Source organism: Pyrus communis, chromosome 6 (genome assembly GCF_041283825.1).
Source record: "Pyrus communis isolate YQ-2024b chromosome 6, ASM4128382v1, whole genome shotgun sequence".
NCBI classification, from domain to species: Eukaryota; Viridiplantae; Streptophyta; class Magnoliopsida; order Rosales; family Rosaceae; genus Pyrus; species Pyrus communis.
In genome coordinates, this window is record NC_142570.1 from 14085530 (window position 1) to 14096639 (window position 11110).

Consider the following 11110-nt stretch of genomic DNA (forward strand, 5'->3'; position numbering starts at 1 on the left):
CATATTTAATTGGTACTAAAGTAATCGTTTATTCTGATCATGCAGCTTTGAGGTACTTGCTCACGAAAAAGGAAGCAAAGCCGAGGCTTATCCGTTGGATTCTTCTTCTTCAAGAATTTGATATTGAAATCCGGGATAAGAAAGGAAGCGAGAATGTAGTGGCTGACCATTTAAGCCGAATGATCCACGAGGAGCATGAACATGCCGTACCTATCCCTGAAACTTTTCCCGATGAGCAGCTGCTATCCATTGAGGTAAGTGAACCATGGTATGCTGAACCATGGTATGCAGATTTAGTGAATTACTTGGTGGCTAAACAATTTCCAAATGAACTAAACAAACACCAACGTGATAAGCTTAAAAATGATGCACGTTTCTATGTTTGGGATGACCCTTATTTGTGGAAGTATTGCTCAGATCAAATTGTACGTAGATGTGTGCATGATTCTGAATTTCACTCAATTCTAAGCTTTTGTCACACATATGCATGTGGTGGTCATTTTGGCACACAACGCACTGCCCTCAAGGTTCTAGAGTGTGGTTTTTATTTGCCGACTATATTTAGGGATGCTAGAACCTTTTGTATGTCTTGTGATCGTTGCCAACGAATGGGTAACATAGGTACCAAGGACCAAATGCCGCAAACCCCTGTCTTTAATGTTGAAATTTTTGATGTTTGGGGCATTGATTTCATGGGCCCTTTCCCTCCATCTTATGGTTTCACTTATATCTTGCTAGCTGTTGATTATGTTTCTAAATGGGTGGAAGCAAAAGCCACCCGTATTAACGATTCTAAGGTGGTTGCAGATTTCGTGAAAACTAACATTCTTGCTAGGTTTGGAATGCCGAGAGTAATCATAAGTGATGGAGGGTCTCACTTTTGCAATCGGACCATTGAGGCGTTGCTAAGAAAGTACCATGTCAACCATAAGGTCTCCACACCTTACCATCCTCAAACAAATGGCCAAGCCGAGGTGTCTAACCGAGAAATCAAACAAATTTTGGAGAAGACCGTTGGACCAACAAGGAGGGATTGGAGCTTACGTTTAGATGATGCACTGTGGGCATATCGTACGGCGTACAAAACACCCATTGGGTTGTCACCTTTTCGGCTCGTCTATGGTAAGCCATGTCATTTGCCCGTAGAGTTAGAGCACAAGGCACATTGGGCCGTGAAGACTTTCAACATGGACATAGATGCAGCGGGAGTTCATAGGAAGCTCCAATTGAATGAACTTGAGGAGATTCGGAATGAAGCCTATGAGAATGCCCGGATGTACAAAGCCAAGACCAAAGCATTCCATGATAAAATGATTCGAACCAAGACCTTCACAGTTGGGCAGAAAGTGTTACTTTTCAACTCTCGCCTACGTTTGTTTCCTGGTAAGTTGCGTTCTAAATGGATTGGCCCGTTTGTTGTTACTAACGTTTTACCTTATGGTGCAGTCCACATAAAAAGCTTAAGGAATGGCGTAGAATTCAAGGTGAATGGGCATCGGTTGAAGCCATATTACGAGCATGGTGTGGGGCAAGTGGTGGAAGACATTCCTTTCCATTCCGTGGGCTCAAATGAAGATTAAAAGAGGGTACTCGTCCGGCTGAAAGACGTAAAAGAAAGCGCTTCATGGGAGGCAACCCATGCATCCGAATAGAGAAGAACTTGGAAACCCCTTTAAGAGACTTATTTTTATTCCTTTCTTTTTCTTTACTGCCTTTACTTTGCTTTCTTTCTCGTATTTGTTTATTTGCTTGCTCTGGTGTGACTTTCTGCTTAAAACATTGAGGACAAAGTTTGATTTAAGTGTGGGGGGGGTAAACAATTTGTATTTGCATGAATTTCGTGGGATTTATTCACCTATCACTTAGAATGTTGTTTCTTGCTGTGTTAAGCGTTTTTAGAGTGTTTTAGTGTGTTTTATAGTGTCTTGGTATAAAACTCCGAAAATTTGATAAAAATTTAAAAAAAAAAAAAAAAAAAAAAATTCTTTTGAAAAACCCAAAAATATGTGTTTTTAGAGTCATTTGAGTCATTTTGGTGTTTGTTTGTGTCTTAGCGCTACTTGGGAGGCAACCCAATACAGTAAATAAAACAAAGCTTGTTCATTGATTTTTCGATAAATTACAATTGTATCTAAACATGGCAGAAAGATGGAGTCTTCACAAAGGTTGTTTGCGTGAAGACCCACTACGAGGCGCAGAAGCGGAAGGCGCAGAAGCGGGAGGCATAGAAGCGGGAGGCATCGGAGCGGAAGCCATCGGAGCGGGAGGCATCGGAGCTAGAGCATTCCAGGCCTCAATACTTGGCCAAGCGCTGGATGACCCAGGAAAAAGGTGCCTCTGGAGATAAGAAGCAAGCCTTTGACGGTCATTGTGAATTCGACCCTCAGATTCTTGCAGCTCATCAAGCTTCCTCTTCATGCCCGCCGAATAGTTATTTGCAAGCACATGCAAACTTCTATTCTCGTACTTAAGCTGTTTGATTTCCTGCTTAAGACTTTCCACCTCTGCCATCAACGATTCCACTTGGCGGGACCGAGCAAGCAGGCGTAGGCCCATGTTGGACACAGAGCTCGCACACTGAACACTAAGTGCGAGGGACTCTTGAACGGCCAACTCATCGGACCGTCCTGACAGCAGCCTACTATCTTTTGGTGTGAGGAGGTTCCTAGCTACTATTGTAGCTGTTGTGGCGTCCTGCATCACAGAGTCTTCACCTGAAAGAGGACCGTTAGAAGAAAAAAAAGAAGGGCGCCATACATTACCTTGACGGGGCGCAACCGGATCGCTGCTGAGACTCAAATCTAAGCTAAGGTTCGATGAGTTTGCCATTTTTTTCAAAAGTGTTCAAAGAGATGGGGTGGATGGAGTTAATTCTCAAAGGGCCGGAGTCGATTTTCAAGAATGGGAAATCTTCAGAGTGTGTTTGTTGTGATGATCGATAGCTCAATAAAAAAGCCAAAGCGACGCGTCCACCGATTCAAAAAGCCGAAATTTCCGGCGTAATTTAGGCGACGCTTTCTCAGCTTTTCAGAAGACGTGTTCAACTTTGTCAAAAGAGTTCTTCTTTTCAGACAACACGTGGAGGCCATCATCGCAACTACACATCTTTAGCCGACAAGCGCAAAGTTCGGCGACGCTTTCTCAGCTTTTCAGAAGACGCGTGCAGCTTTGTCAAAAGGAGCCGCATCTGCACTACCACGTGTCGTTCAGAAAGCAAAGGGGCGTCGTTCAGAAATCGAAGGGGCGCCTGCTCAGAAATCGAAGAGGCGTGTTCAGAGATCGAAGAGGCGCCATTATTTCAAAAAGCCGGATTTGCGGGATCAAAACGTTTGTCGACAAAGGTAAAAAGTACCACCACTTGATATTATCTCTATATATGTTGACCTTCGTCTTTTATGGCAGGGCAAACCTGAAGAAAATGCCCAACTCTCTCTCACCTCTGAGGGCGCACTCCCAGCAAAGCCTTTCGAAATACTCAATTCTTTCTTCTTCCCCAAAGATGATACCAGATGCCTGGAGTACAGATGACCCAGGAGGAAACAGCACAACAAATACATGTGCTGATTCATTCACCGCTTCTTCAAAAGCAAAGGTATCTCATATCATCAAGGTCAAAAGCAAAAGTATCTCATATCATGCTCTTTCCCTGTCTTTTTCTTTGTCCTTGTTCTTACTCGCATGGCAAAGTAAAAGAAGCAATCAGCCGGCACTTGGAGTCAGTCTTCCGATCTGGAGCCAACTGCCTGGAATCTATTCCTGATTGCTTACCTAGCGTTGCTCTCGAGTAGTCATCTTCAACGGTTGATACACTTCCGGAGAAGGGACCACTTCTGCAAAGGGGAGCGAGTAAGGCAAGTGAAAATGATACATTGAAGCATGTGGAGACAAACATAGGCTGAGTTATCCTCCAACCCTTTTCAATACGAATTGGAAAGATTGAACAAAGAAACAGACCAAAGGGGTAAGCTCAGACCTTCGGGGAAGACCAAAAGAATCCTCCAGCCCAGTAGCACAAAGGAAAATCAACAAGTGGAGGAGACCAAAAGATTCCTGCTGCCCAGTTCAAGAAGTAGCACAAAGGAAAATCAACGATGGGCAGAAACCAGTTCAAGAGTAAGCCTGTGGAATCACAAAGATCAAAGCCTCAATGCAATTACCAAGGAGAAGATGGAATTTACACTCTATAACCAGATTTGCGTCTCTAAACTCTTCTCTTTGTTAATTACATTATGCCATGTTTAGTATGTTTAAGTGCTTTTTGTGTATTTACTTATGCTTTGTGTGAATCTATGCTTAAAACATTGAGGACAATGTTTGATTTAAGTGTGGGGGGGTAACTAAGTATATTTGATGCAAATTCGTTGGATTTTATCACCTATCACTTCACATGTTGTTTCTCACTGTTTTAAAACTGTTTTAGTGTGTTTTGTCTTAAAAATTCGAAAATCCCATAAAAATTTGAAAAATTGTTTTGAAAAACCCAAAAAGAGTTGTTTTAAAGTTGTTTTTGTGTGTGTGTTTGTGTCTTAGGATACCTTCCAACACAATGATAAGGATTTGGTTTGTAATTGCATGACTGTTAAAAAGAGTTATGAACATAGAGAAAAGTTTGATTTACTCTTGGTATATGCTTGGTTATGGTTATAATGTATGACTTCACATGCAATCATAAAAGAAAATTTAGTTTTTGTAACATGCCTGAAGGAAGGAACTCAAACAAATGCTACAACCCTGAGAGACTTGAGCCTATAACGTTCTTTGGAGAGTATAATCTGTGATTTCTTGTTTTCTAAAATCGTTGCATGATCTCATTATTCTTTGCTTGGTTACTACTTAGAAGGCGTTTCATCATATAGTTCCAAATGCTAGAACTCATGCCCATTTCATTCAAAGCATGTTATTGATTTGCATAATATATATCAAGATGAAGTTGTGTAGTTGCCACCATAGCCAAATAGCCTCGCTTCCCATATTTCGTATATGTTGTAAGTTTTACCCCCGTTGAGCCATGTTAACCCATGTTCTTTGTTAACCCACTTTATCTTCACCTAACCTAGAATATGACCGTCCTTACCCTTGTTCTTAAAAGATAGTGAGCATGACTTAAATAAATTCCTTTTGAGTTACATTATGCAAGAAAATAAGTGTGGGGGAAGGAATGCTTGTTCTTAAGTATGTTTTGAGTTTCAAAAAAAAAAAAAAAAAAAAAAAAAAATTTGAGTGATTGAAGAAAGGGCTCAAAACACCAATTCTGGCCCTAAATTGTCTCCCTTTTTGTTCCAAAGTTGAGTTTTCATTCAAAAGTGAATTCTAAGTTGATTCAATTGCCTTGCTCACTATTTCTTTAAGAACCTTTGTTTTCCATATCCCTTCGTTGTTATCCACACGCCCCAAGCCCCATTACAACCCGTGACTTCAATCTTGAGTGTTATGTGTTTCAATTTGTGGAGTTTGAACTTGGTATGAGCATATGGTGTCACTGGTTCTCGCGTCTAAGTAGTAGCATTCCATTCATGAGATCATATCTAAACTTGATTATTAACTCCAGAAATTGCGTTCTTTGTGATACATATATGTGAGTGTCGTTTTCATGTTTACATCAATCTTCTCACATATGACTAGATTAGGGTGTGTAGTTAGAAAATCTGAGTAAAAATTGAGTGCATATCTTGAAAGGAATTGAGCAAATTCTCTAAGGCATGTTACTACATTCAAAACATGGTTTTAAATGCTTAATTGCGAACTAGTATGTGGTAACTATGATTAAGAATGTACTTAAGGGTAAAGATGGCTAAATTCTGTGGGAATAATGATTTTTAACTTGTCATGTGCATTGGAAATCCCTGAAACGATTGTTGGAAGGTGTAGGTTGTGTTTTACGTGTTTAGTGTCGTTTTGTTTACTTGTTTTTATTCTGTTTTGCTCGAGGACTAGCAAAAGATAAGTGTGGGGGAGTTTGACAGGAGCATATTCATGCGACTTAAATGGCTTGTTCTCGTGCATTTACGTTATGTTTCTCTAGTTATTTTAGTCCTTTATGCTTCTTTTGTGTGTTTTCAGGTTCTAAGGGCTTAGGGAGCAAGAAAGTGCATTTTGAGGCTATTTGGAGCATTTTTGTGCATGAATTGGATAGCTTAATCATGGAGCAAAGAGGATGGACGAAATTGAAGCCTTGTATGCTCTTTGGGGACATCAAACAAAGGGCCTAGCCCAATCAAACAAATCCTTTGAGCCATGGAAAACCTCTAGCCCAATCAAACACATTATGCCATACAAACCAACCTATTTTAGGCCCATTCTATGTACTTAAACCCTAGCCCTTTAAACTAATTCATTTATCACTTATCAAACCATTCACTTATCACTTAACATATCATTCATTTATTTCACTTCCATACTCCTCTTAATTCCACATGCATTCTCACACATGCACATCATTCACTCACATTTCCACCATTCATTCTTTATTCCACAAACAAGTCACATGCATTCACACATCAACAAAACAACTTCAATGCCGTGGGTTCCCATTTCCTTTCCAAACATCTCACATGCATTTCCACCTTCCTACTTCATCATTTCATCACATTCTCCCTCTTTAACTCACATGCATTCATCATAATTCACAACACAAAACAGCCAACACATGCACCAAAACCTTCAATGCCGTGAGTTCCCTTTGAAATTCCAGCATCTTCACATGCTTTTCTAGCTTTCCCTTTCATTTCCACCACTCATTCTTCATCATTTCAGCCACCTACATGCATTAATTATTAATATCTTCATCATTGCATCCAGAAAATGAGCAAGAAAGCTTCCCAAACACATGCATACACACACTATTTTCAGCACACACATGCAATTCCAACATCAATGCCGTGCACTCCATTTGCTTTCCAGATTTTCACATGTGTCCTAGCTGTTTTCTCATCATTCCTCCACACAAACACATTAAACAAACAGCCATTTACACCTCCACTCCTCCTATAAATACCCTTGCATTCATTCATTTAGGAATAATCTCATTTTCATACACAACACACCACAAACACTTCCATCTTCTCCCTAGCCGTGAGTCTCTCCATTTTCTGCACCATTCCCTTCCCTTTCTCCTCCATTTCTTCCATTTCCATAATCCCCCAATCCATTCAACACACCAACAACATCCCTTAGTCCTTGTGCTACAACGAAGACGAAGAGAAGATGGCCTAAACGTTCATACAATTCACGTTTGAGTTGTTGGAATGTTTATGCGTTTCTTTGATTTCAATGTTTAAATTCAATTCTCTTTGTTTTGTAATATGAGGAATGGAAGAGAAGAGTGCCTAAACGTTCATACAATTCAAGTTTGAGTTGTTGGAATGTTTAGGTGTTTCTTTGATTTCAAAGTTATGAGGAACTAAACCCTTTTTGGCTAGGGGTGATTTCAATACCATGATTATTTATGTGATATGAATTGATGAATTCCGGTTATGAACTCTTGATTCGTGAATGCAATTGGCTTAACTATTTGATGATTAACTTATTTGTGTTTGTTGATTGAGGGTCGACACTTAATTAGCATGCATGAATATGTGGCTAAAGTTTAAGAAGGTTTCACATAATCGTTACTAACTTATACTTGAAAGTAGTGAAGGTCGCTTGTCACGATCGCGTTAAGTTTAATTCTTAGCATGAGTAACATGATGTCATAGTTGCAAATGCTTTGTCAATGCTTATGGTTTTCATTATTCTTAATGATCTTCGATTGTATCTCTATTATGATGACATGTAGGGAACTTTTGAGAATGTTTTGGGTTGTCGAATGATGCCATCCAATCCAATAATATAAGGAAAATTTGAGGGTTAACTAGTGATGTCACGGTTAATTTTGGGCATTGTCGTTCATAATTCAATGAAGGAATAACTGGAAATTGATTCATATGCATAAATATCATGTGTAGAGAAAGAACCCTTAGCTAGCTTCCCATCCATTCATTTCCGTCAAATCCATATTTACAATTTGTTTTGTTTCCAAGTATTCATTTTAGTTTAAATTCGTCCAAATCCAATTCCCCCCTATTTCGTTGAAGTCTTAGTCTTAATCTTTCTTATTTTTAGTTTTGCTTTCTTCGAGAATTAAATAGTGTTTTATATTGTGTTTTTATGTTTTTAAGTCAATTTAGAAGGTTTTAGCAAGCCCTCCTAATCCCCGGTCTAGAACGATCCCTCACTTATCCATTCTACTACAATTGTCAAACGAGGGTTTAATTTGAGTGTCAAGTAATTCTCACATCACAAGGCCTTGCTAAAGGATCAATTTGCTTGCCTAAGAGAGCTACTTGGGGTAAAATCGGCTAAAGGGTTAGAATGGAGTGTTGGTGCTTAACCTCTTTGAGCTGATTTCTTGGAGCCAAAGTTAGAGTTTTTGAATTCTATTTTTATAAGGCTTAATTTGAATGTAATGAGAGCCGTTGAATCATAGTTCAAGTGGCCTCTCTTTCTCTCTAGCTTAAGATTTAAGTGATAGATTATAACATGTGTAATCATCTCATAGGGTGATAGAATCTAAGGCTAGGATTTGATCTTGTTGTAAGTTGTTAGAGAAGAATCTCTCTTCTCTCTTCTCTAACGGTTAAATTTGGTTAGAGGTGAATGGAATAGCAACCAGAACCTTCATCACTCTCACAGCACTAGTGCTGCATGTTCTCTGTAATTTGTTCTCTTCCCAAACAACCCAAAAGCTTCATAAAATTCAATACTAAAGGCTATGAACGCTAACACCGTCGTCAGCTTCAGGGCCACATTTTCCTTGTGTACTTGAGTAGCTTAGACATGTTGTAGCTGTTTAGAGGAATTGGTGCAGCGATAGAGTGGTGTTAGAGCCATTGCCATATCTTAGAAGGAATCTTCTTTGTTGATGCTACTGTTGCTGCCTGTTTGTTGACCCCCTCCTCCGTTTACCCGACTTTTTCTGGCCTTTTTTGTCTTTGTGTGACACTGCATCACCAAAGCCATCTCCTTCAAGTCGCATGGTGCACAGGCTCCTTCTAGAAGACCACCATTCTATGACATTGCATCACCAAATCCATCTCCTTTAAGATGCATAGTGCACAGGCTCATTCGGGAAGACTACCAGAGATGATGGCTGGAGACATGACACAACTGCTACCTCTATTTGGGCTTCCGTTTGATGTTGGCGGTTGTTGTTACATTTTGAGAAGGATGAGGGGTTGCAATGTACGTGTTAAAGGAGAATCTAAGAAAGGTAAGGACAAAACTGCGGTGGGCTTGCGGTCTTCAAAGGTCACCAGTTTGCTGCTCCCTTTCCGTTGTTGTCGGCTGAGACAAAAGTGCACGATGTAGTCATTGGGCTCACAAATGGCACTTTCGATGGGCAGAAAGGAATGAAGGGTGGCTGTCTAGACCTTGGAGAATGGGCAGAGAAGAGTGAAGCTACATCAGGTTTCCATAAACCTTTTGAAGTTGCGGTTGTGTGGGCACTGAGGAAGTTAGGCAGTGGTTGCTACTACCTTGTTCAAACTCATCTTTGCATCTCGGCAAGCCTTGAAACCATCATTGGGCATAATGGGTTGATAACGAAGGAAGTGGATTAAAGACGGAGGAACCGGCTTCGAAACTTCTTTGGGCACCTAAGCAATTGCTTCTTCCTTTCGAAATTTGGTTGGATCTAATCACTGCATTTCGCTGAAGTTTCCATTGGGTATCACAGTGGCGGTAGAAGAATGTGGTGGTTTTGTTGCGGTCTGTTGGGTTGCAACTCGAGAGGACGCAAGATCTTAATGACAAAGAGATGGACATTTGAGAGGCTTCGGTGAGAGAGCGGACACGAATGATTTGAAAACTTTGGGTCTGCTTCTGCATCTAATGGCATTGCGCATCTCTATTTTATTTTGCTACGGAATGGGATAAGCAAAGTACTTCTTTTCTACAAAGTGAAACAACAACCTAGGGAAAAAAAAAAAAACCCAAAAATGAATAGATTTATACCTTCAAGTCCCCTTATTTTCTTTTTGTTTTGACTTGCTTTTGTCTTTGCCGTGTATCTCCTTCTTGCCTTTTGTTTTTTCTTTCTTCTGCTGTGTGATTTTTCCGACAATCTCTGTTTTTCTATCTATGCTTTTGGATGAGAACATGTGTGTAGATAGTAGAATAAAAGATAATGCATAGCAGCAATTGCAGAAAAGATAGCAAAGGTAAGAGAAGGTAATTTGGCTCAATTCCTCGAATGCCTTGGAGGGTGCATTATCATTGATTTAAATAGTGTACAATGACTTGATTTACAAGTATAATTAATATACAAATAATACATAAAGGGAATGTTTTAATAATACAAGGAAATTGGGAAATGATGATGAAATAGGAAACAATCTCAAGAGATCACGAAGATACCATCTTTCACGCCCCCGCATGCTGAGAGTACGATCAAGTACATGAAGCTTGGAAACCCGAAGTCTAAAACGAGGAAGAGAAAGACCCTTGGTGAAGATATCAAGCTCCTTGTGAACAACCTTCTCACGAACATAATGATAATCCACCACAATGTGTCGAGTGCGAGCATGAAACACTGGGTTAAAAGCAAGGGATATGGCACTGATATTGTCGCAAAATAGAGTGCGGCAATGGAGAGGTAACTGAAGGTCACGAAACAACATACAAAACTAAGAAATGGTGGCGACGACTGTTGGAAGTATGCCCACAAAGCCACTCATTTGATGTAATAGCTTTTTGGAATACTTATTGTGTTAAACTTTTATATGTTTAATAGAGGGCAAAGCTTATTGTTAATCACTATTTATAGTATCTTGTGTTTAAGCAATAAGGGAATCCAAGGAATGTATTTGATCTAAGAGACAAGTGATTTAAGTTAGTTAAATTAACGAGACCTTTCTCTTATGTTCATTCCTAAAACGTTCCTAGCCATACGATTGCCAATTGGGCATTGACAATCCGCTAAGGTTAGTATGTGTTATGTCGACTCAAGCGTGAGTATGAACTAGTCTCAAGTCATTTGGTGTTGGACACTAAGGCAAACACATAGGTGCTCGAAAGAGTAATCGAGTACACTGAACAACGATCAAAACGAGAGTTCGAACATACATGTCATGTG